We start from the raw sequence: 27534 nt of genomic DNA, 5'->3' as shown, positions 1-27534 counted from the left end.
ATACTTAGACGATTCAAAGCAAATGCTGTCCCTTTACCTCACAGAGTTTACACACAACCCAGGCATTTCAATACAATGATAGAAAAGACAACCAAGATGGAAGACTTAATCCCCAATTAAAAACACAGAACTTCTTTTCCATCATTATATTTGTGTATAATTTAAATATGCTGGATTGCCTTAAGTTCATTTAAAGCAAAGCAATGCATCTAAATGACACAAATATCTTATTCAAGAAGTATTGTAGAAATTTATTGAAGTTTTCTTTAAAATTCAGTGGTTACATGTATACCGTGAACAACATTCAATGAAAGTTCTGAAAGATCTGCTTTACACGTCAGTGGTGCCCAAGTCTCAGAGCCCAAGGCAGTGGCTCATCATTTACTCTCCTCATTGCATTCTTCTCAAGCCTGAAGCTCTCCTCTCTGGAAAGATGACATCCTGGCATCTCCACATCTTTTGTCTGTTAAAATGTATATTGATATATCGATTTCGTTTCTTTCAGTTTCCTTGAGTGCCCTCCCCTCATATCACCAGTTCCCTACTCCAACCCTATTCGTCATTATGACTGGGGCTTTTTTTCTTAGGAGTTGGAGTAGGAGAGGGCAGGGGGATTCCAATGGCTTGGGATTTTTTTTTAATATAGTTCTTATATGTTAAAAAATTGATTATAGCAAGAAACTCACACTTTAGGGTCTGAATGGAACCTAGGACAGGTTGATGATCTCTGAGGAGAATTTAGCAGGGCAGAGGGTGTACGAATGGCCTTCTCTTGCTGACTAGCCTTCTCACTCACTGTCTTCTCATGTTTGTTCTCATTTCCTCACCTGTATTCGTTTTCCAGAGCTGATGTAACAAGATACCACAGATTGTGTGACTTCAACAACAAAAATGTATTTCCTCACAATTCTAGAGCTAGGTGTTTGAGATCAGTATGTCACCAGGGTTGGTTTCTTCTGAGGCCTCCCTCATCAGTTGCAAGGAGCTGTCTTCTCACTGTCCTCACATGGTTTCTTATCTGCACTAGCATCTTTGGTGTCTCTTTGTGTTCAAATTTTTCTTCCTATAAAGACACAAGTCAGATTGGATTAGGGCCCACCCATATGGCCTTATTTAACCTTAATTACGTCTTTTAAGACCCTGTCTCCAGAAACAATTACCCTGTGAAGTATTGTGGGTTAGGACTTCAACATATAAATTTGGGAAGGAGCACAATTAGGCTCAGAACACCTGTGTAGGAGACTTTTTCCACAATTGTCTCTCTTGCTTTTCCATCTTGGGATGATTTGAGAGGCCTCAAGGGCACAGTGAGTAAAGTGCAGAATTTGAACTAGTTCATCCATAGTATGACTACCAATTGGGCACTGTGGTGGAAAGAGCATGGCCTCTGCCCTAGACTGCTCTGGGACTGACTCTCAACTGAGCCGCTTACTAGTTGAGTGAAGGACAAAATAGGCAAGTCACTTAATTTCTCTAATGGAAAATTTCCATATATTTAAGATGAAGGCATCTTCTTTCATAGACATATTACAAGTATCAAATAAAATATTTTATATATAACAGACTTAATAGATATATAATTATTATTATATATATAATATCTATTATATATGATAGATATATAATATCTATTATTATATATGATAGATATATAATATCTATTATATCTAATATCTATTATATCTAATATGTGTATATATATATATATGTGTATTACATTCCTGGAACCCAGTGGATATTAAATAAACATTACTGTCTTGCCTTCCATTTCTTATTTTAAATGGCAGCCTCTTGTGAGAATAATAAGATAGTAACAAGTTCATAGGATAGTATTGGAAATGTTATTAGGTATATATAATCAGTGCTCAATAAATGGCAGCTTTTATCATTTTAAGTCACTCTCTGCCAGTGTGACACATTTCCCAGAGTGTCCAAGCCAACAGATTTTTTAAGGGAAGTTAGGCCTTTCTAAATATAAAGAGTATGACCAGGGCTGAGTATGGTATTGAATAAACCAGCTTGTTGCAGTAAACAGCCAGCACGTATTGATGCATTATTGAGATATTGTTTTTTTTTTTTTTTTTTTTTTTGAGACGGAGTCTCGCTCTGTTGCCCAGGCTGGAGTGCAGTGGCACAATCTCGGCTCACTGCAAGCTCCGCCTCCTGGGTTCACGCCATCTCCTGCCTCAGCCTCCCGCGTAGCTGGGACTACAGGCGCCCGCCACCGCACCCGGCTAATTTTTTGTATTTTTGGTAGAGACGGGGTTTCACCATGTTAGCCAGGATGGTCTCTATCTCCTGACTTTGTTATCCGACCGCCTCGGCCTCCCAAAGTGCTGGAATTACAGGCTTGAGCCACCGTGCCCGGCTGAGATACTGTTAATCTGTTTAAATTCTAAAGCAGTTTAAAAATTTGTCATAAATAGCCATAGTTGTTTTATGAGGTATGTTGGGCTTGTAAATTGCTGTTTTATTGTTATTTTGAGGAAACAGAAGCACAAAGTAAAAAAATGTAAATTCTTAGGGCTTGATGGTACAGAGCTTATTGCCCTCTACTTTCTCTTTAGGACTCCTAAAGTAATAATATTGGTAACAATTATGATTGTAACAACAAAAATAATCAGATTATGTAACTCTTTAGTAATGACAAAGTTTTCCCATCTATGAATTGATCTGATGGTCACAAAAAACCACTGAGGTTAATCCTGGCAGGGATTATTAATTAAACTGAGCTTGCAGATGAGGAAAACCAAACTTAAAGAGTCTAAATGGCCTGTCTGAGGTGAGATAGTTAATACATGTGCATAGTTGTAGTCCACTCTAAATAAGATTGTTGAATAAATACAGGAGTGGACAAGTCACATAAAACATAAGTCTTTACTCAGTTTTATTATTTCCCCTAATGCTACAGAAGCTGTAACTTCTTGTGGAAACCACTGGAGAAGACAAACCATAGCTGACTATTGAGGCAGGGACCATTCTCCTTCAACTTCCAACTTTGCCTTCAATTATTTTAACGAATCAATTTGTAGGTCAGCTTACCTTAGAAGCACCCTTAAGCATTTGACATATTTTTGTACCACCTATACTTGAAAGCACATGTATATTTTATTTCACTCGAAATTAATAAAGCGTGGAAAAAAGCACACACTCTGATGTCATTTATTATTGGGAATAAAACTGGCTCTACCACTTATTAGCTCTTATTAGGCCTCAAGTTTCCCAACTGTAAAGTAAGAGAACAATAGTCTCTACCTTATTGGGCAACTGTGAAAGTTAAATGAGATCGTCCCCATGGGAAACTTAGTAAACTCTTCTGAATAATGTGCATTATTAGTAGTAATTATGTAATTTTTAATATAAGCAAAAGGCAGAGAAGAAAACTGTGATAAATGCCCCCGTGGAAAGAGGCTCGGTACATGCCAAGCCCTTCACAATGTGAAAAATGATGATGATAGTGACAGTGGGGATTACTTTGGAGAGGATGAGGATGGTAATGATGATTTGTGCCTGTGATGGGCATGGTCAGGGCTTTGAAAAAAGCCTTAACTATACTTCTTATCAACTGTAAGCTGTGGAATGTATCCTTTTTATTTACAACAAACGAATGAATGAATGGAGAAAAAAGAGCTTCTAACTCTCCTAGCACCTATTTCTGAAACAATTCTTTTTTACGCCTAGACATCAGGAATCTTTATTTCTTTCAAGAGACTGAAAAAATGTCTTCTGTTGAATTGGTAAAATCTCAAAATCAAGCAGCCAGGAATTTTTTTTTGAGAAGTTCCTAAGAATAAAATAGGTCAGCATAATCTAAAGCAATATTTTCAAGGTGACAAATTGGTCTCTTTGCATTCTTTGGCTGTACTTAATGTCAAATTTAAGAACAGTGTTCAAATGAAGGTGGTAACAATCAGGCCATGTCAAGTTTGGGGCTTGGCTAGGTTCTGTGTCATATTTAAATAGTGACATTGGCCCGGCAAGAAATCCTCAGACATTGATTGACCAGAATAGGAAGGACTGGAAACAAGAATCCATAAAGAATGGTGAGAGAAATTGAAATGTTTCCCCTGTTAATAAAAGGGAGGGGTTAAAAAAAGTAACTATCGCTTTTTACATTTTGAGAAGAGTGTCACATGGAGGAAGAAGGAAACTGAATCTCTGTGTCTCCAGAAGGCAGTTCTAGGACCAGTGCATGGGAATTTCAGGGAGCAGATATGGGTTCATGATAAGGAAAGTCTTGCTAAGTGAGCTGCTCAATGCTGCTTTTAAAGGTAGGAAGAGGGCTATGTTTTATATTCAATATGCTCTTCATATTTTTTTGCCTTTTCCAGCTTGTTTATCTAAACAGTTATAATTCATGTTATAATCAGAGAAGAAAACCAATACATGCTATAACATAAAGGGAAGAGAAAACTAACATTTATTGAAGAGATATTATTTGCCCAGTGTTTGACATACCTTACCGGATAAACCGGATAAAGTTGGTTGGGGTATACACATGAAATTTTTTTTTCTAATCACTACCACCAGATATGTCATAGTAAATCTTTTTATTATCATATTGTATTAACTTCTGAAGTGAGTGCTATTACTTTATAATTATTTTAAATTATTAAAAATTCAGTCTGGTACAGAGTTAACCCCCAAACTGATTAGTCACCCTCTTCCTTCTCCCAGTTCAAGCTTGACCCATGGCTCCAGGGAATTGCAGGTGTGTGTATGTGGGGTGTTGTCCTTCTTCCTCTCCTTGTTCTACCTCCTCAGGTGGAAAGGCTTATGGGAAATGAGGAAAAACATTTACATTTAACTGGGTCTGCAGCTGTATCTTCTCCTGGATGTTTCTACTCCTCCTCAGGCTAACACAAATTATTCTGTGTGGCAGGTTTCCACACAAAGCTGCTTTTGTAGGGGTCGTGTATGAGTTCTTGCACAGTTTCATAATTGGAATATTCCATTCCTACTCAATTTTCCCCCCACAAAATATACATACAGCAATACTATCAGCAATATGCTTCAGCCTCTTGCAGTCCTGGTCCCCACGCCTGTGTGGAGTTGTTCTCTTGGGTGACATTGGCAAGGTAATTCAATCCAAGTCACCTTTCCTGGGGGCTCTTTATTCACAGGAAACTAACTTATTCTTACCACGTCAAGTGGTGGACATGAACCTGTTTGAAATTTCCACTTTTTATTCCACCTTCTCCCTATAACTCTCTTTTATCTTGTTCAAAGAGACAGTGGGCAAATAAAGAATCTTCTGCAGTAACAGTTGTCTCACTAGGGAATGAGATGCAAGTCTCTCCTTCTTGAAGGTGCTCCCATTCTTTAGCATTGATTCTCCTGGGGCTTCTCATTGCCTCTGGGATGAGGAGGAAAAATGAGCAGCCCTCCCCACACTAGGTCAACTCATCATGACTCATCATACTTGCTTTTCCACTTTATCTTTTTCCTTCTTACATTCTGGGGGTGTGGGGGTGGTTGCTAGTTGGCCATCAGTGGTAGTAGAATTGTTTGCCTACTTCTTCCTCAGCCCTAAGAGACACTCATTTGTGGGTAGCCATTTGGTTTCTCTTGCTCTATAATGTTGGAAATTTAATGCATATTTACTTCTGTTTGATGGCCTACTCTCCAGTCTGCAGACAACAAGAAAAATCCCACTTACTATCCATGGTACATACATGGTCCCATTTAATCCTCATGAAAAAAATTATGAAGAAATACTGTTACCATTTTATCGACAAGGATATTGAGGCTCCAAAGGGCTAAGAAAGTACCTAATGCCACTGGCACTAAGCAAAAAAGCAAGAGGTGAACCCAGGCTTGGCTGACTTCGAAGGTTAGTCTTTATTCATTGTACCAGAAGTGACCACCTATCTAGCAGAGTTTAAAAACATGACCTTGGCTAAAAGCCCAGTTTTTACCATGGCAAGTCCTCTTCTTTGAGACTTAGGTTTCTCTTCTTCAAAATGGGTGATCAGTATGGTGTCTACCCTCAGAGGGCCTTGGGAGGATTAAATATGATAATAAAACTCAAGTGCTTAGCTTGAAGCCTACACTTTATAAGTGCTCAATTAATGTTACTGATTGTGTCATGCAAAGGGGTCCTACATACATACTCCCTTTGTATAAAACTAAAATAGGATTTATAGAGAATAAAACTTACAAGTGGAAAGGAAGCACACACAGACCTTGGGTTCTTATTCCATAGAGAGTTGACTCAGGCAGACAGCACCATTGGGGACACTACAGAACGTGTTCCAATAGATGAGAACCCTGACCCCATAAAACTCTTTCTGTACAAACGGAGGAGGAAGAGGGGTCATTTCAATGACTTCCTGCTTATAAAGTGAGGACTCTCCAAGTTTAACCTCTGGTATCAGACTGTTTGGTAGAGCTCAGGAATGTTGTGATGGCTCTTGCAAAGCTAGAGAATAAGGAAATGAGCTTCTACAGCCATCCTAGATTTGTGTTTCCTTGGGGATTATTGCTATTGTTGCAGTTCTGTTTAAAATAGTAATGATCCATGTGGCAATGGCAATAACAATAAACACAAAGTATTATACTCAGAGCTACTCACAGATAATGAGCTCCCTGACCCTAGAAAAGGTCCATCTCAAGGCTAGATGGCCATCTTTCAGCCATCTGAGAAAGGATTCCAGCACTGGGTTAAAGGTTGAAGAGATGACCTGTAGGTTTCAATTCAAATTTGAATTTCCCTCAGTCTATGAGTGACTTGAATTGGTTACATGGATCCAAGCTTACCTTCTTGGCTTTAACTACTCCATGCTCTTCCAGCACTGGGTTAAAGGTTGAAGAGAAGACCTATAGGTTTCAATTTAACTCTGAATTTCTCTCAGTCTAGAGTGACTTGAATTAGTTACATGGATCCAAGCCTTCCTTCTTGGCTTAAACTACTCTATGCTATTTCTATTTTGAGCCAGCAAAGTACCCCTACCCACAAGGGTCTCTAGCCCACCTGCACCACTGAATGGTAATGTTGACAAAGAAAACCCCAGCTCATTCTTTGAGCCAAACATACCACATTTGTTTTTCCCTTCCCCAAATATGCAGACAGTTTATTTAGAGAGCCCAATGGCTTAGATCTTGTTATATATTATTCCTAGTGGATATGTTTGCTCACATCCATGGGACTTCACTGTTGAAGAACTGTGAGATTATTGCCTACATTTTTCCAAATCATATTTAATATAGCTGCAAGCCAGGGTTTCGGTAGTGTGGCATAATCTCAACAGAATGATCAATTCCTTCTGTTCCAGAACCAATGGGCATTCAGCCTTGCCTTAGAGAAAGGCTAGCTGGAAGTCTTTGGATTCTCATATCACTATTTGTTACCCCAAAAAAGAAAAAAATAAACACTGCTAGCCCAGACTCATACAGCCTTCATTTCCTTGGATGTACAAAGACTTTTCAGGTTGGTTTAGCATAAACTTCTGGATGAACCACTGCATCTGTGAAAGTTAATGTCCTGTACTTTAGCCCAGATGAATAAATCCATCTCTTTATTGGCACCATGAAGACTTTCCATTTTTTGAACATTTAAAGTTCCTTTTTTATGTATTGGGAGAATTTTTCAGCCAAGACCGCCTGATTTTTGAAACAGAGTTTTTGGGTGTTTGCAGTTAAATGGAAAAGACAAAAAGAAAAATTTAAAATAATCAAGAGAAACAACAACAAAAAAAAAAAAAAAAAAGAAAGAAAGAGAAAGCCAATCAACCACACTAAAGAGCATTTAAATCTATTTCTTTATGGACTAAATTTCCTCAAATATAGACAAAGCCAAGAAGTTGGAAGCTTGGTTTATCTTTTTTCTTTTTTAAATATTACTTTCTTTCAATTTATTTTTATATTGGTAGATGATGTGAGACTCATTACATTTTATAGGCCTGAACAAAATCTTACAATTTCTTACTAATATTATGCAATGACATAATGCCATTTGTAGAGGTGTCGCATAAAGCAATTGACTTTTACTGGCTTCTTATGGCAGGGCTTGCCATTTTATATTCTGTTTTATGTAAGCGTTTTCCAAATTTATCGACCTCACAGGATTTCTCAAGTTGCTTAATTATGGTAGGAAGAAGATAGCTCTGTGGCCTGACACAAGAGGCTATTAAAGTCCCCTTTAAAAAGGGAATCCAAGAAGTGGGGAGGTAAATGCAGCTAACATTTAATGCGTGCCTACTATGGGCTGGATGCTGGGAGGTAGGGATAAAAGTACCTGGCATTGCCCTGAAAATACCATGCAACATATATTTACTTTTCTAATTTCACAGATGAGCAAACTGAGGCTCAGTTGCTATGTCCAGCATCACAGTAGGTACTAAATAAATGGAGGCACCAAGATATCCACTCAGGTTTGACTTCAAGTCCATGCTATAGGATCACAAAGGACTGCAACGCTCATATAATGATGGATCAGCCTCTCAGAGGAAAACTCTGAAAGCAGGTAAATTCTTTACCCAGTGGATGAAGGCTCAGGAGGACCTCCCCAGTGGATTAAGAAATGGAGTCTGTCTTTCTCTTTTTACCTAGTGTTGCAGCCTTCACATCTGGATCAAGCACCAATTCTCTCTCTCTTTTTTTTTTCAGACAGGGTCTGGCTCTGTAGCCCATGCTGGAGTGCAGTGGTGAGATCTTGGCTCACTGCAACCTCTGCCTCCCAGGCTCAAGACATCTTCCCACTTCAGTCTCCCCAGTAGCTGGGACTACAGGCATGTGCCACCACACCTGGCTAATTTTTTTATTTTTAGTAGAGACAGGGTCTCACTTTGTTGCCCAGGCTGTTCTCAAACTCCTGAGCTCAAGTGATCCCCCCGCCTCGGCCTCCCAAAATGCTGGGATTACAGCTGTGAGCCACCGTGCCTGGCCCCAACCAGTAATTCTTAAGTAAGAGAGAGAGGTGCACCAGGGATGCTGGTACGAAAAGGAATTCAAGTACTACTAATAATATAATATTAATGCTCTCACAGATCTAAGAGAGTTCCTAATCAATGTTTTATTTTCATATTGGGGGTATTTGAGGCCCTGAAAGAGAAAATGAAAAGCTATTTGAAGTCTTGGCCAATAACTTCAATGATCCATTCTCTTCAATCAGAACCAGTGCTTGGCCACTGGAGAAAAAGTACATACAGTTACAAATTGATGGTCAAGTTGCCAACTGCCATTTATTGGGAAATATCAATATGGTACTTCAGTCTTTGAGCTCACCATACTGGCTACTGGCACCATTTACCTCATGAGTTACGTTATGGTTCTACCTGACTAGTTATTTCACTGTTTTCTGAACATTATCCTCATCCTTCACTCTCTCATGGAATAATTTTCCTTGCTTCCAGTCCAAAATGAAGCAAAAATTAAGCCTCAAAGAAACTATTTACCTCTGTGAGACAGTGTAGTGAATTCTTATAATTTTAAGCTGCCTCAGCATCCATTTTGAATACAAGTTTAAGTTTCTCATACCAAGAGCAGCAATCAGTTACCCTTGACACAGATTCAAGTTCCACACGACACACAAATGGCTCAAGCTAGTGCCCAGAGATAAAACTTAGAGGCATCCCTCCTTCCTAGCAGGCTAGACCCCTCTCTTTTTTCACCTCCTGTAAATAGAATTTTAGGCATTTGCCTGCACACTTAGAGTGACCCACACCCTATTTCCTTATATATACTGCTAGTTGTCATGTGTTGTCTCTTTCTCTTTCTTAATTCTCATTTCTGCCTCCCATGACCCATGACCTGGGGACAGAAGACTGCCCTGCGAACTCATTGAGCACTCCCTGCCCAGAATCTGTAAGTAAAAATATTTCAGGTTGTTTCCTATTGGTGGTGGTGGTACATTGAATTTGTGCCTTCCACCTGAAGAACTAGGAAATGTCCTAGGCTAGATTTTCCCCAAGATATTGGGGAGAACACAAGATCAGGCCCCCAGCACCACAGCGATGCTCAGGCAGGCATAAACTGGCCACAGGTCAGACAAGAGCCACAAGGGCATCTGCCAACATAAACAAGTTTCCTGCATGAGAGACCCCTGGATCACAGATTGGACAACTAGGTATTAGGCCACCCACCAGGCAAAAGAAGTATCTTGTGAAAGGAATGCTGTGAATACCCATGTGCAGCCCCCCTTTACTTCCCATTAGGGTAGGTTTGCTAGCCACTCTGGTACTAAAACCTCAGTTTAGCTGGGGCCTCTCAAAACAGAGAGGAAGATTCTAAAATTCTCAGATGCATACTTGTCACAATATAATCTCAGAGTCCTTGAGATTAGATAATTCTGATATTGGGGGAAGGAAAAAGAAAAGATGGAAAAGTGATTTTGATAAGAGAAGGTAGGAGGGACTGGATAGGATTCCTTTAATTGGGAAGCAGAAAAAGCAACTGTCATTAGGAGCCAGGGAGCAAATGGTAGAAACACAGAACAAGCTACAACACAGAACAAACACAGAACCACCTTGAGTGTGGACACCACAGCAGATGAATAACCTGCCCATTGACATTACTAGGCATGGTTGGCACCAGTCAACATGAATTGATGGGACAGAGAAAGGGATGTTGGTCACCTTGGTGGAGAAATGGTCATGAAGGAAAAACCTGGCAATGTGGGAGCAAACAACTGATTGCAATTCCCCTGAGAGTGGTGCAGGAGTGACATACCAACACCATCCCATGTAATATGGGCTGCTTTCTTTTTCTCCTTCTTTTCTATTGTGAGTGGGAGAGCAGTGTCATCCTCTGTGTATCTCCAGCCATCCATTAGAGTTTCTCATGTATAGCAGGCACTTGAAATAATTTGTTCAATGACCAAGCCAATATATGAAGTAATTTGTCCAAATTAACACAGTGAGTTTAATAATCTGACTAGCACCAAAAGCCAGGGCCTCAATTGAAGTCCAATAGTTCTTCCAAATGTTTTCTGTCTTAACATACACACAGAAGGATGGATGAATAAAACAGACAAAGGACAAAACTCTGATGGGAGGAGGGGTTACACAGAGCACAGTTTTAAATGCACGTTTTTATTCCGAGTACTGATTCTGCCCAAGTAACAACGCCATTCCTCTCAGTCACTAACTGTGGCTTCCAGGAAGTATAACTACTTGAGCACAGGACATTATTATTCAATTTACATCGACCAAGCAGAATTGAAGATAGACAGTATTTGTGGCTTTGAGACTAATGATTTGAGTTTTTCTCCTAGTTTAGTATTGTATCCTTACTTGCATGTCAGAGCTGTGGTCAAATCTGAGTAGCTCCAATATCAGCCAGTAGAAGTAAGTTTTCCTTGAGTATTACAACAATGCCAGCCAGCCGCTGTGTTCAATTCCTAAAAATGAAAGAAATATTGGAGACCATTTAGTCTAGTGGTTTTCAGCTGAAGGTGATTTTTCTCTTCCAGAAGCCACTTGGCAATCTCTGGCGACATTTTTGATTGATAATTAGCTTGTCTTAGTGTGGACTGGTACAACAAATTACCATAGACTGGATGGTTTAAACAATAAAAATGTATTTCTCACAGTTCTGGAGGCTGGAAAATCCAAGATCAGGCTGCCAGCATTGTTGGGTTCTCGGGAGGGCCTTCTTCCTGATTTGCTGATTGCCATCTTCTTGCTGTGTCTTCACAAGGCAGAGAGCAGAGAGAGAGGAAGCAAGGCACTAACCTCATTATGAGGGTTCCACCCTCATGACCTAATCATCTCCCCAAAGCCTCATCTCCAAATACCATCACATTAGGGATTAGGGTTTCAGCATATGAATTTAGAGGGAAACACAGACTTTCAGTCTATAGTGCAGAGGATGCTCCTGGCATATAGTGAGTAGTGGCCAGGGCTGCTGCTAAGTATCCCCCCATACACAGAACATCCTCCTGCTATAAAGAATTATCTGTCCCAAAATGTCAATAGTATTGCAGTCAAAAAGAACTTCTAATTCAGTTCATATTTTTCCCAAAGTAGAATTCGTCTACAGTGACCTTGATATCGAATTTTCCAGCTTCTGGTTGAATATGTCCAGAGATTTAGTACTAGCTCACTCTTTCACTACTGAATGCTAGCTTAGTTGCTTGTTTTTGGTGCCCCAGAATGCTGAATGCATATTATCACATTGTTTCATAATTATTTGATTTTTGTGTCTCATCTATTACAGGATGAGCTCCTTGAAAAGCTGATCATATTTCATACTCATCTTTGCATTATCAGCTTCTGCATAATGCTTGGCACTGAAAATATTACTTAATAACTATTCAGTCAATAAACAAATGAAAGATGAGAAGTCTTTCATTTTAAGTTACAGCCTATCTTTCGACTGGAAATCTCATGCTTATGTTCTACCCAATGAAAGTTTTCTCTTGGACTGGAGATGGAAGAGACAGACCACTTGTTGCATCACTCTATCTTGCCCTTTGCCTCAAGGCTGTCCTTGTGAGTTTGGGAACTATACATATTCTTAGTTTGCACTTTTCTCTCATTGGAAGTAAAACTTTCCATAAAAGTGCCAAAACTGGGGGCAAATGGAAAGTATTTTATCATCAACAAGTTTAATTTGCTGAGTGCTTTGCATTAAAATCATTGAAGTGAGTTGGGCTGGCCAATTCCCAAACTCTATTGCCAAACCGAGAGGCACTTTCTCATCCTTGCCTTAAATGGCGATGAGCCATTGGATTGCTGAACTTGGACCTATACTGGAAGGAAGAATAGAGCATGAAAACCAATTTTCTCATGGGGTTGAAAAGGCCAGAGTGACTGACCATACTTTTCCAACTCTAGTTTAAAGTCTGTAAAAAATAATGTAACTCACATTTGTAAAGAGCTTATATAAGCCTTAGACATCTGTCCTATCTTTTTTAAAGAAAATATGGGAGCAAACAATTTCTTCTCTTAAAACACTAATATATTGTGGCACAGAATGCAACACTGGCATGATATTTTAAGATAGAATTATATCTTCAAAGAAACTCTGCATTCATGATGGGGTGCTTAGAACTATATTTCTGGACCATTCTCTCACTTACGTTTGTAAGTGAAGTTAATGGAAAATTTGACATGATCTAGCACACGTTTTCTCTTTAAATTTCACAGTTCATCTTTTTCCTCTTTCTGGAATTTTCTTTTACCCTCTCTCATTCATTCTTCAAACACACTCTTATTCTCTAAAGCTCAACTCAAATGTCACTTTCTCTTTGAAGATTTATTTGATTCCCCAAGCACTGGCTCCCTTTTCCAGGTTTCACCTGCTTATATTCAACCACTTCTCAAACTATGTTGTAATAGGCTGCTTAAATATCCTTTCCTGATAGGCAGGGGTCTCCTAAAGGAAGGAGATCATATTTTATCTTCTACTTCGTTCATAGCATCATTTCTATAGAAACAACCTGCAACAACTTAACCTTATAATTTGGCCATAGTGAGAAACTTCTTTCTCAATATTCCCAAGACACTCTGATCATATTTATTTCTGATGTGTTTCTTTTGATTAATTAATTTTTACTTGATCAGTATATATTTACTGAGGTTCTAGTGTTAACTAGGCCCTGTGGATGGTTATACAAATAATAAAGGACCGAAATATATGAAGCACCTCGCCTGTGCCAAACACCATGCTAGCATTTAACAAATATCTTCTTATTTAATTCCTACCACACCATAAGGGGTAGTATTGTTACTAGTTTGCAGATAAGGAAACTAATGTCTATATATTTAAGTCACTTGTTCAGGGTCACACAGATGATATTTATATTTTATGGAAGTTTTAATTTAACTGAGACAATATAACATGCACACACATGACACACAAACACAAATACTTTTTTGGGAAAGAGTTGTTTTTTATGTGCCAAAGCTGAAGCATAGTAAAATGAACAGAAGTTTTGGGTTGTGTATCATGGTCTGTAACTCAATAGCTGCATGACTAAATACTGGATACAATCTGGTTTTCTTTCTACATCCATTCTCCATCAGAATACTCCCATCCCTGTGCCTCCTCATGGGTCCTGCGAGGCTGATCTCCAAGCACTGCATCTCTCAGGCTGTCCTGCTATCTGTTTTCTGTTGGGTTTGGGGAATAGGAAGCATCAGAGAAAGGTAAAGAATTCAAGGTATTCCTTCACCTTCCCCTAACTGCTTACAAACTACTGGGACAGGCCTTAATGAGCTCTCTGCTCTTGGGAGCTGGGTGGGAGAGTGGCTCTCTTATAAGCATAACTTTTACCAAGTTCTTATAATAGCTTTCTCCCCTTGTCCTTTCAGGCATGAGGGTGTTAATGCTTCTTATATAGAAACTTTCAGGAGCAGAGTACCTTCATTCAACTGTCTTCACATAGCCCACTAAGTGTGCCATGTACGTTGAGACAGAGACTGACACACCTTTGTCTGAGCCTCAGTAGTCTCATCTATTAAATGGGTATAGTAACATGTAATTCAGAGAAATTTTGTGAAGATAAACAATATATGTTAAAAGTACTTCGAAAACTTAAAAGTACCAACATTTGTAATCATAAACTTATTTTTCAGTTCTATAGAATTCATACTTTCATTTATCAAATATCTACTGAGGACCAATTACAAGTAAGACCCTATGCTAAATGCTGAGGTACTCTGTTGAGCAGAGATTTAATTAGAGGGGAAGAGACTCCTTTAGGGTAAGTGAGGGAGGAGGGAACTCAATAAAAATAAAGAGATGACCAGGTCCTTGAAGAATAGTATATTTTATAGGAAAATAAAGAGATGACCAGGTCCTTGAAGAATAGTATATTTTATAGGTGAAGTTGGGGAAGGGGGGATAAGGCATACTAGGGGAAGGGAATCGTGTGAGGGGATGTTCAGAGGTAGGGGAGAGAAAGGCATATTTGTCATGAGTGAGTAAACCATTTTCATGGGGGATAAGGCTGGGAACGCAGTGATTTTCAAGGTCTTTGTAAAGAGCAATTGCATCCTCTAGGATGAATAAGAGGAAAATGAATTCCAATATATCTTAATATCTTTTTCCTACTGTGGCATTTGTCCCGTGAAAAGCTCTGCATTGAAAAATAAGTGATCCAGTGGGATTTGGATTCTTTACAGCATAATTCGATTGATTGTACTAATGGATTTTGCAGCAGATTGGATATTAAAGTGGTCAAGACAGGATTTGAGTGAAAATCACTAATTTCGACCAACTGATACCTTTGTCAACAAACATTCATTGAACTTCTACTATGTAATATGCTCTTGGGCCCCAAGGAGGTTAAAAAACAAACAAACAAAACCCAAAACTAAAAAAAAAAAAAAAAAAAACAACCATTCATCGAAGTTTGTCGACATGGGATCCTCCACATGCCCTTTCTTCTGTCATTTCCTGACATGTGCTCTTAGAATAGAGCACTGGGCATGAAACATATTTGGTAGATACACAATAGAAGTATATGTACACAATAGAAACATATTTGGCTTATACAAAATAGAAGTATATAATTTTTCCCTTTTAATCTAATACATAAATGAATGCCTCACTTAAGATATAGTCTAGAGCAGAGCTACCCAATAGAACTTCTCTGTGATAAAAAATGTTCCACTTTGGTGCTTTCCAAAAGGGGAGTAACTGGCTACATAGGGCTATTGAGCACTTGAAACAATGCAATTGAGGACTGAATTTTAAATTCCACTGAATATTTAATACAAATTTAAATTTAAACAGCTGCATTTTATTAGTGGCTGCTGTATTGAACTGTACAAGTCTAGAGAGAAGTGTTTTATAAATAGCAAATAAAACTCTTTCTCTCTGTCTTCATAACACTCCACAGTTGCTGAAGCTTTTTTCCATCCAGTCTAATTGCTATGTTTGAGCTATAATTTGGAGTGAGGTTCTAGGAAATCTTCAATCACTCCTATCCTGTTGTTCCACGTTTAAAGTTCTGTTTAGTCCATCTTTACTTACCTCTGTCCTGAAATGGTGAAATGGGGGTAGCAGAAGGTGATTTCCCAACTGTAATCATTGTGATTTGTTGCATGTATTTACACCTGCTGCTCTTAAAATAGCACTGCCTTGTTTAGTAGGCCCCTGTAGTCATTCTAACTAATCACAAAAAGGCTTGGTTAGTCTTTAGGTATGCTCAGACATAGTTGCTGGGTGACTAGGCAAATGAACAAAAAGTTCAAAAGTTCAAAACAAAAAGTTCAAAGCCTTTTCAAAGTAAGCATCCTAACATTATGCAACCTCAAACTGCCCATCATTGACACATCTGAGGGTCAGAACCTATATTGCATTGAAGCAAGCCTGGAGAAATCTAGGGAAAAGATATTATGTATCCAGTTTTCCTAGGCATATTAAACTATTTTGTGGTTCTCTGCATATTCCACATTTTTCCATGTGACTACTTCTGTGCAAATTCTGTTTCTCTAGGCAGGGATACCCCTCATCTCCTTGGTTGACTGATAGACTTCAGTTTGGGTTGTGCTTCAAGAACCAGCACAAATGGCACCTCCTTTATTCAGTCATTTACCTGAATTCCCACAATAGAGTGAAATTTGCACATACCTTAATCAGAACAAATGGATTTCTGTAGATACTCCTTGGATTTGTTATGGATTTATGCTTGTGCATCATGAGCCTATTGAAGGTAGGGGCTGTGTTCTGTTAATCTTTTTATTCCCAATACTTATCAAAGAGCTAAACAATGATTCATTCAAAGTTCATGGCCAGAATAGATTGCAAGTTAGTTGTTATTTTTATGTATTTATACAGTAATGAGTGATTGAAGTAATCCAGAAGAGGTAGTCCCCAAATGTTTGGGTCATACACTAGAATATATGATATGATTTTAAAAATTTTGCCTTTTAAAATGTATTTTGTTGGGGATAATATTAAAATTTCTTCATTGGCGAGTAATAATACCTCGAGTCTCCAAGCTTTGAGCTCCAACTAATTTGATTAACCAGAAATACAGCTTTATTACTTACCCTTCTACAACTACCTGCCGTAGATTCTTACATTCAATTATTCTGGCTGGGTATTGCAGAGGAGACACGATTTTCCATATAAAAAATCTACTACTAAAATGTAAATACCATAAGAACAGATATTCTCTTTTTTGAGTTTTGATTGTTGACAAAAATCCATGGTCTAGAACAGTACTTTGTACCTTTTAATCACTCAATACATAGCTTATATTAAAATTAATTAATAAATATAATCAAAGCTTTCTGTATCTTTACAACTTTTCATTCCACCATCCTCTACAGTCACCATACCCTTTTTGGAATGGAGAGCCAGCTCTTCCATTATCATGCTACCACTCACAAATTGCTGCCTATGTCTTGGTCTGGGCCCTTCCTGACCTCCTCTAGACAACGGCACCCCATCTCTCTCAGGCAAGTGTTCATCCTATTCTTACTTCTCCCCTGCATCTACCTCTGGGATTCCTTCACCGAGTCAACTCTTTCCATTTGACAAGGCCAGCTCTTCCAGTGGGGGCTTCTAAAATAGAGCTGATGTGCCCTAGTGACACTGTTTTCTTCTTCAAATGAGTCTTCTTCCCAGAATACACACGTGACTCAAGTTAATGGTGGTAAGGGAAGCTCTAGATGTGAGCATGCTCAAACGGAATCTGCTAGTGTAAGTGAAACCACAGCTGTCTCCAACAGTCAGTTTCCTTCTGCCAGGCTACTTCTCTTAGTGTGATTTTTCTCTCAGGAAACTTAATTTATTCTCTGTCAGTTCAGCTGTCTTCACAAAGCTCCAGTTTAGTGTACAGCTATGGGTCTGGATTTAAGCTGTCTTTCATGAGGCTCCAGGGCCACATGCAAATCAAAACATGTGTTCAGATATCTGTTTGTGCTCTTTCCAAGTTTGGCCTTCTCAAAGAATTCAGGCTATCCCAAGTGTGGCTCATGGAGTAAAAGCATGAAGGGAGGTGAAATTGAAAGCCTTTGTAGGTGCTTAGTAAGAAAACCCATTATGTCGGCTGAGTTCAGAATTGGAGCGGCATGGGATCTATTACATTCCCCCTTATAGTTTGTCATGAACAAAAGACCAGAAATTAGAAGACAAGTTTAATGGATAGAAGCTTTCTATAATAGTGACTTACAAATTTTCTGGGCTATTAGAGTCACTTAGGAGTCTTCAAAATACAAACACATTTCTGGGATGTACCAGGATCTCTTCATAGTTATGGAGCTTTATAGGTATCTCCCCATCCCCTGTGCTTTGGGAGCCTGGTCACAGAATGCCTCTAGGGTGGTGCCTCTTAACTCATACATATAGAACACATAGAAAATAATAATGCTTAATGTTTACCTAGCACACTGGAATGAAGGAACACAGTAGGCTGCCCTGAAGCAACCACCCAAGGGGCCTTCAGCCACTCCAGAATCAATATGGCTTCCCAGCTTGCTGAGAGGATTAGTCATCAATGACACTGCATAGGCCCAGTAGGGAAACTGATTTAAGGAAAGTGTGACCTAACTCAACCCCCCAGCTATTAAATATCAGTTCTGAATAAGGCCACATTAGCTTCTTAGATCTGTATTCCCTGAATATTTCCTTAAAGAAAATGGAAGACAGTTTGAAAATAGAGGATGGAAGGTCACTTCAAAGTAAAATGTTTTCCATGGATACATCCACAAAAAGATAATTTGCATGAAGATAAATATAATTGGAACTTACATGATAATACCTTATTTTAATAAGTTTTGCTCAAAAATCTTCAAGTTCAAACTCCTTACCTTGGTATTCAAAGTTCTCCATGCTGTTGACAATTTTTCTAAATGTATCTCTTCCTTTTCCTTTTTAAATACCCTAAATTCCAGCTAAAAGAGCTTTCATGTATTTACCAATGGAATTTTGGTAGTTTTCAACAAATGTTTTGTTTTATGCTCAAACTTATTTCACTTCCTACATTGCTCATCCTTCAAATTCCATTGTTCTCGTTGAGAATTTTCTGATTTCTCCAGCCAGAAATCATCTCTCTGTCTTTTGAACTATTACAATCTCTTTTCTGGGCCTCTATTCTACTTAGCACATACTGTGTTATATTATAGCTATTTGTACACAATCTGATCAGTCAGAATCAAACAGGCTTAGGTTTAAATTTAGTATTTTCCACTTTTTAGATGGATGACCTTGTAAATTTCCTGAGCTGTAATTTCTTACCCTTACACATATTAGGTATCAAAATATCTACCATGCTGTAAACCATTGGCAAAATGGCCTCAATTTTCAAACCTATGTCTTTGCTCTTTGCAAGCTCATTCTCAATAGGCGGAGTCTGTTTCCCTACTCCCTGAATTTAAGCTGGTCTTGAGATTTGCTTTAGCCAAGAGAATATGACAGATGTGAAAGTGTTCCAGCTCTGAACATAGGCCCCTAGAGTCAAGAGACCTTGTGGACTCCCATTTGCTCTCCTAGAATCCTGCTCAACTGTCATGTGAACAAGCCAAGGCTACCTTCCTAAAGCATGAGAGACCACATGGAGCAGAGATGAGCTGTCTCAATTGAGGATATTGTAGATCAGCCAGATCCCAGCTAATTCACCAGCAGATGTGTGAGGGAACATAGCTGAAATAAGAAGAATCATCCACTATATATATATATATATATATATATGTATGAATATACATATATATGCATATATATTCTTATGTAAGCTAAAGTTTGGGAACCACCAACTAAAACCACCATATGTATGTGTGTATATATATACATATACCTACATGCATGCATACAAAGTCCAGTATATATATTGGACTTACAAAGTATGCAAACTTGCATACATACTACAAAGTTCAATATATATATTGGACTTTCAGTCCTCTCTCTCTCTCTGTATAAACACACGCACACACACACGCATGTGCGCGCATATATAAACACATACATATATATGGCTTTTTTAAGTTGGTGATTTCCAAACTTTAGCTTGCATCAGAATCACTTTGGGTGTTTGTTACAATAGACCAATGAGCTCCCAGAGTTTCTGATTTATAGGTCTTTCATGGAAGTTCCTAAATTTGCACTTCCAATAAGTTCCCACATGATGCTGATGCAGGTGGTCCGGGTACCACATTTTGAGAATGACTGTTTTAAGCTGCTAGATTTTGAAGTAGTTTGTTAATATAGCAAAAGCTACCTGATAAATAGGGATATTGGGAAGTTCAGTAATTACAAATTTAAATTTGTAATTTAGTAGACACTCAACAAATCTCATTATCGTTATCTGTTTTATCTCCTCAAGTAGCCTGTAAGTTCCTCATGGAAAGGACTATTACACAGGTGAGTGCATCCTACTCTTATTATCAATTTGCAGTACCTTGCATGTTGCAAACATATCTTTCAGTCCATTATATTCCAAAAATAGCAAGCAGGTGTCACATGCAATTGCTGTGCTCTTTATCACTATTATGTCCGCACTCATAATTTGGAGACATTTCCTAAAGATAATTTAACACTATTTGATCAATTGTAAAACTCGTTCTTGCATCTATGTGTTTATGAAATTCTGTTAAAAAGAAGTCACAGAGGGTCAACGTTTTATAAAGTGGTGGCTGAAGACGTGTAGTGCTGCAGTAGCTTAAGGAGTTGAGGATTCTGGCAAGGAAGTAACCAAATAATCACCTAGGAAAAGAAAGAGAACTAAGGAGAGAATTAATAGACTGGAAAGAAATGGAAAGATTAATGAATTGGCATTCTCTATAAGGTCTAAAGACAACCGTAGTGGTTATAAACTGTAAGAAAAGATAAAAGGAGTGAGGTATTGTCAGAATGTAAACTGAGAATTTAAGACTTTGAGGGTGAACTTATTGAATGATGCCTAGGAATATGTGTTTTTAAAAGATCAAATGATTCTGCTATAAACAAGTTTGGTGATGAATATTCTACAATATTTTGTTCTTTACTGTCATCAAAATTCATGAAGACAAAGCAAATGATATCTACTTCTGCAAGGGCTGAAGAACTGATGCTGAGAACTTTACCCATTACATCATTCAACGTTTCTTACAAAATCTCGTGTAAAAAGCTTCTTTCCAATGTAGTGACAGAAAAAAAAAGACACATTGGTCTTTCCTGAAGGATTGCTATATTTTTTTTCTTTATGATATTGAAGTTTATAAAATTCACCATTGTTACTTCTTCCTCCTGGCTGCCAAGAAGTCAAGAGCTAAGCCTGAAGCTTAGCCATTTCTAGATTGTGTTAAGTGCTTTAAAGCCCCTTGTGAATACCTCTATATGACCATTTATACATTATATTTAAGTTATTCATTTAATACATTTTTCATCATTTTACTGTAAGCTCCTAAAAACAGAAACCGTATCTTTTACATCAGTTCATCTACAGTAACTAGCCTGGTGCCTTGTATGCTGTAGGTTTTGGGAAAATTTTTGCTAAATTATAAACCAAATGGTGGCAATTATAAAGCTAATGGGTCACTAGGTTTTCTGTTCCCTTCTTTCATGTGTTTTAATTTTATATTTTCACTTATTGATCTTATTGTACATGATTCACTGTTAGGTATTAGGAGAAAATTCTTTTCTCTCCATTCCTTGTATTTTCTTTCAGGTAGAGATAGCCCTGTTAGTCTTACACTTCTGGCTTCTCTCTGTCAGTTTACTCAATATATCCTAAGGGAGGATGAGTGACTTATTTGATTGGTAAATCTGGGGAGAATAAACCAGAGATGCTCAGCCCAAATCCGCCATTTTTCTATTTTCACCTTTTAGGTCAGTTAGCTCTGGGTTTCTTTGATGAGTTCCTTTTTATTCATCTATTCACACAGATCTAGTTTGGTCCCAGAAACCTCAACTCTCTTTGTAAATACATGTCTCACTTTTTCATTTCTCAGTATTTTAGTTTATCCACTGTTATTTCCAGAACAAGAAGATGTTTGCTGAATCCCCCATTTTCTCTTCACCTACAAAACGTCCTTCAATTACCTAATCTGCTGCTATAGCTCTTGCACTATTTTTGAGCCAGCCTATTTCCCAATAATAAAACATCACAAATATGCTTCTTCTATGAATTTTTTGTTTTGAATTTGCGGTAATTTTTCCTGCTTTCTCCATACAAGCAGAACTTGCATCTCTAAATTGATAGTAGCCTACATTTCTTCTAATTTGCTCATTAATTTATTGTTGAAATAAATAAAATACATTTTATTTCAAAGGATGAAGCCACACTGGATCTCCAATATTCATAAGCATAATTGGCAGTTGTTACAATGTAGAGTCTCAAAGATAATGTAAAATTAGACAAGACATGCAACTCTAGACTAGCCTTGGCTTTGTTCCAAGTCAAGGTCACTATTTATTATCTGAAGGCCTAAAATATCTCAGAATGGTATACAAACCTAGTTTACAAACATGTTACATGGTATGAAACTAATCATTCTTCCAATGTTTGAATGTAGTGTGCAAAAGACCTATTAAATAAAAGGCAGCAAGAAAAATAAATGAAAATAGTCTGAATCAAAGATTTCATGATCTCAGACTCAACACAATGGTCTTTTGGGAGTCCTCTAAAAAGTATTTTCCTTTATATTAACAGCTCTAGTTCTTAAACAATTAGTCAGCAGATAGGGGCCAAAACATATTGCCTCCCTTCTTTACTTTGATAAGACTAAGTTATAGGATGGAGTTTGTACATGGGAAGTAAACCTCCAATATTGATCCAGATTACATAGATTAACCCAGCTAGTTACAGTCATAGCCAAAAGTCTACAGGTCTTCTCTAATGGGGCAGTCTTGCATTAAAATATGGCATATCAGAGCAGGGGAGAATGTATGCCTTCTGGAAGTTACGTGCCCCACGAAGAAAAATGGAGGAACTGCACTGAGCATGACTAGTTCATGCTTCCAAATTTACCTATTATAAATGCATATGTGTCACTCTATTTTCCCTGCACTGGAGTTTGTAGAGAGAGAGAGTTCAAAAGCATTAGAGGAACTGAATGAACATTACTGAGGTCAGTCAATAAGCTTAATACAATGAATTTGACTGAATAAAAGGAAGAAAAAGATAATCGAGAAGATCCCACTGGAAAAATGTATATTCATGTAGAAAAACTGTTGTAAAATTGTTGTAAAATAGTGTTTTAAGCACCAAAATTTTAAAAAAGTATTATCTTTAGGGGTTGTGGCTAAATTTACTTTTCAACACCTCTACTAAGGTCTAGGCCTGCCTGAGAGTAGCTGAACAGTAGCAGTATGGTCAATATGCACCTACACCAAGCAGTGCTCACAGTATTATAAATTTAGAATTGTGCAATGAAGTACCATGGTATTACAAGAATAATGACAATAGGGGCTCACATTTAAGAGCCGCCTTCCTGTGTGCCACAAATGTGCTAAGTGATTACATATTACCATGTTTGATCTTCAAAATAATTCTATGAGTGAGATATCAATATTCCTATCTATAATTAGGGAAAACAAGGCTAAGCAACATACCACAGCTCATAAAGCTGAAAGCAGCAAAGTCAGTATTTGACCCCAGATTGACTGACTATGAACCCTGTGTTCTTTTGCATATGCCAAAGTAAACACATCTGTAAATATTATGGGACTGGATTACGAGAACTCTAGGACCTTCTGACTTTCTATGTTTCTGTGACCCGACAGTGTGAAAAGCTCCTGCTAGTTGAACGCTACCCCAGATCATTGTTTTTCTTCTTTCCTCTTTTCATTCTTTTCTGTTTCTCTTCTATTTGAGAGTTCCAATGGGCTAATTGGAAAGATCTTGCATAAATACAGTAAAAGTCATTATGAGGTTATCCAAAGGACAAAGTGGGGAGGGAAGGTATGGTACAAGTGGAAAATTGCTGTTAAGTTTGAATTACAACGTGGTTGGATCTGCTCAGGGCTTTAGCAGAGGAAGACATTATATTGCTAGGACATTGCTAGGTTTTACTTTAAGTTTACTTTAAATTCTAAGATACAAAGAAGGCTTTAACTTAAAAATGGAAGATAAATATTTCATAAATATGTTCTTAGATCTCATAATTTGAAAGATTAATCTCTGAAGAAACTGTGGAGAATAGTGATCATCATTATCCTAAGAAATATTCCTGGCAATTCTTAAAACACAGTTGTATTTCCCCAGTTTAAGTAGTATTATGCTGGAAAGAGGAGCTGGACTTTCAACTTAAATATTTGGATTTTACTGTGTAAAATAGGATATATTGGTTGGTCTCTCTGAGCCTCAATTTCTTCATCTATACAAAGTCCAAAATCAAATCCATTTTACAAATATTGTGAGTGAGCAAGAAATAATAATGCAGATTTAAGAGCCTAGCTCAAGGATGGACCTCTAGCAGATATTAACAAATGATGGATTATATTTAAATCAATAGAGATATATTATTACATTTTCTTCAAAATCCCAGATAACTTTCTTGACAATTGTCATAATCTTGTAAAAGACTTAAGATAATTTCTATTTATTCAATTATGCATTTACCAACTGTTTTGGGATGCCTACAGTTTGCCAGGTGCTGTGTTAGGCTCTACAGAGGTAGAAATTAAAGGAATGTTTTCAGTTTGCTTATGATCAAGTAGGGAAGAGAGGAAGAAAATAGATAATTACAAACATCATCATGAAACATTGTAGGGTAGACGAAATGTCCCATAAAGGACTCCTAACTGTAAAATAAAAATAATCCTATATCTAACCAGATTGGTCCGTGGAGTTCTTTGGCAACTTGTTAACTTTCTACTTTTCAACAAATCACTTTGCTCTGATATGTGGCTCTAATTCTTATACATTGAAGATATTTGTAGTATTGAAATGCACACTGGACTTGGGAACAAAATAACTGAAGTTCAGATCTGGGTTTGTCATTTAGCCATTGCCTGATTGGGCAAGTCAAGACACATATATGAATGTTAGTTCTCCCCTCTGTGTATGTATTTATCCCTGTGTGTATATTAATTAAACAACAGGATTTTTCATTTATGTAACCTTGCAAACTAACTAATCAAATGGTTTAACAACTGTAAAAAGGGCAAGAAAAATCTAGATTTTTCCACACATAGCAACTAAACTAAATGATCACTGACAGTCACAAATTGAATATATGTAGCATTATTTAATGCCAAATGAGGGCGTGCCTCTGCCTCCTGGATCCAGTGAGGTTTCAGGAAGGGAGGGTTAATATAAGGTATGTGTATTGACACCCCCACAGTTTGTATAGCTCTCTGACCATATGACCCTCCCCTACTGAGTTCAAATAAAGTTTCAAAATCATTTTCTCAGTGCTTTTGCTCTAGGTAGTCACCACCAATCCATCAGAGTTTGCTCTCAAGTTGAAACTTACTTGTAATTCCAGATTCGTAATCAGACTGTGACAAAGAGTCTCTGGCATGGCTTCTGATGCCTTTTTTAAATTAATTAATGCTTGGAATGTTGAAGTCAGCTAGAGGAAATATAAAGAAACAGGAAGATTTCACACATTCATTCCAAAAACTTTCAGAAATTCGTATAATTAAATGCATACTATGACCAAAGCACTTGGTGTCTACAAGTTTCCTTGTAGCTAGTGAGCTGCATCTACAAGCTTCCTCAGTTCTCTGTGAGTTTTCATGATAACTCCTGCTATCTATAGCCATCTGCATCTGTCTTTCTAATATATAGGGGGGAAGTCACTCTTAATAGCTTAGTCTTTAAGGCTACATTTTGTATATTGTAAATTTTGTATATTGACTTTATGTTACATATGTTTAGGCTCGTTACATTTATTTTTAGGTATTTCATATTGTTGATGTTATTGTAATTGTATTATTTTAATTTCCATTATTTGTGGCTAGTGCATTAGTCAGTTTGGGCTATCATAATAAGATACCACACGCTACATGGCTTAAATAATGGAAATTTATTTACTTACAGTTCTGGAAGGTAGAAGTCCAAAATCAAGGTGCTAGCAGGATTAATGTCTGGTGAGGCTTTTTTTTTTTTTTTTTTGTCCTGGCGTAAAGATGGCCACCTTCTCACTGTGTCCTCGTGTGGCCTTTCCTCAGTGTACTCATGAGGGGGAGGCAAAGAGATATCCCTCTGGTATCTCTTCCTCTTCTTATAAGGACACCTGTTCTATTGGAGTAAGGCCAATTATGATCTCACTTAAACTTTATTACCTCAAGCACCCCTTTCTCCAAATACAGCCACATTGAAGGCCAGGGTTTCAACATAAGAGTTTTAAGGGGACACAATTCAATCCACAACAGCTGCTATACAAAAATAAAATTACTTCTTATATGCAGTAGTCCTCCTTTCCTCATAGGTTTTCTTTCCTCAGTTTCAGTTAGCTGTGGTCAACCTTGGTCTGAAAATAGGTGCGTATAGTAACAATCGGATAATTAGAGAGAGAGAGGGTCACATTCACATGACTTTTATTATAGTATATTACAATATATTGGCATAATTGTTCTATTTTATTATAATTATTGCTGTTAATCTTTTACTCTGCACAATTCACTAAATTTCATCGTATGTATGTTCAGGAAAATATATTAGGCTGGGCGTGGTGGCTCACGCCTGTGATCTCAGCACTTTAGGAGGCCGAGATGGGTGGATCACCTGAGGTCAGGAGTTCCAGACCAGCCTGGCCAACATGACGAAACCACATCTCTACTAAAGATACAAAAATTAGCCTGGCATGGTGGCAGGCACCTGTAATCCCAGCACTCAGGAAGCTGAGGCTGGAGAATCGCTTGAATCCAGGAGGCGGAGGTTGCAATAAGCCAAGATCACACCACTGCACTCCAGCCTAGGAGACAGAGCGAAACTCCGTCTCAAAAAAAAAAAAAAAAGGAAAAGTATGTTGTCTACTTAGGGTTTGGTACTATTCGTGATTGTAGGCATCCACTTGGGGTTTTGAAACTTATCCCCTGCAAATAAAAGGAAACTATTGTTTTTGACTTGATATCATGAAGCCTTGCTAAACACGCATATTAGTTTTAGTAGCATTTTTGTAGATTACTTAGAATTTTTTACTTAGACAACCAGGCTGTCTGCAAATAGGTTTTGCTTCTTTCTCTTCAGTCTGAATGGGTTTCATTTCTTGTCTGACCTTCTTGCATTGGCTAGTACCTTCATAGGACGTTGAAGTGGTGAGAGTGGACAGCCTTACACTTGAGCTTAAGAAGAAAGGCTTCAGTTTTTCCCCACCAAGTGTGGTGTTAGCAGAAGGTTTTTTGAGATGCCCTCAATCAGGTTGAAGTTGAGGAAAATCCCGTTGATTATTAGTATGGCAGGAATTGTTAATAAGCGCCTTGAAGACACTTTGTCTCTTTCTCTTCATAATAATTGCACCAAGCAATCTCTTGCACATAGTAGGCATTCAAAAATCTGTTATGAATTATATTGAGAGGAAATTGATGAAATTGAATATTCATTTGAAGAATCTAAAAGGGAAATATATTTTTGAAAAAACAAAGTCTGGACACATGACTCAACACATAGTCATTTTTTGCCTCATGATGAAAAGAATGCTCTATTTCTGTAATTTTTATTTGGTGCAGAACTAGATATACAAGATTTGTGTGTGTGTGTGTGTGAGTGTGTGT

General features: G+C 37.8%; 1 long non-coding RNA gene across 1 annotated transcript; it reads right to left on the bottom strand.

Annotated features, from left to right (window-relative positions):
* Window positions 1-333: 333 nt before the first annotated feature.
* On the bottom strand, window positions 334-26000 carry LOC131381758 (uncharacterized). The gene is made up of 5 exons (XR_009210678.1): window positions 25857-26000; window positions 25290-25388; window positions 11529-11628; window positions 11232-11338; window positions 334-1063 (listed from the first exon to the last, which is right to left on the bottom strand). It is a non-coding gene; the product is annotated as an uncharacterized LOC131381758 (long non-coding RNA).
* Between the last annotated feature and the right edge of the window lie 1534 nt (window positions 26001-27534).

Source organism: Hylobates moloch, unplaced genomic scaffold, assembly GCF_009828535.3.
Source record: "Hylobates moloch isolate HMO894 unplaced genomic scaffold, HMol_V3 SCAFFOLD_18, whole genome shotgun sequence".
In the NCBI taxonomy this organism is placed as follows: Eukaryota; Metazoa; Chordata; class Mammalia; order Primates; family Hylobatidae; genus Hylobates; species Hylobates moloch.
This window is presented reverse-complemented; position numbering and strand designations above follow the sequence as displayed.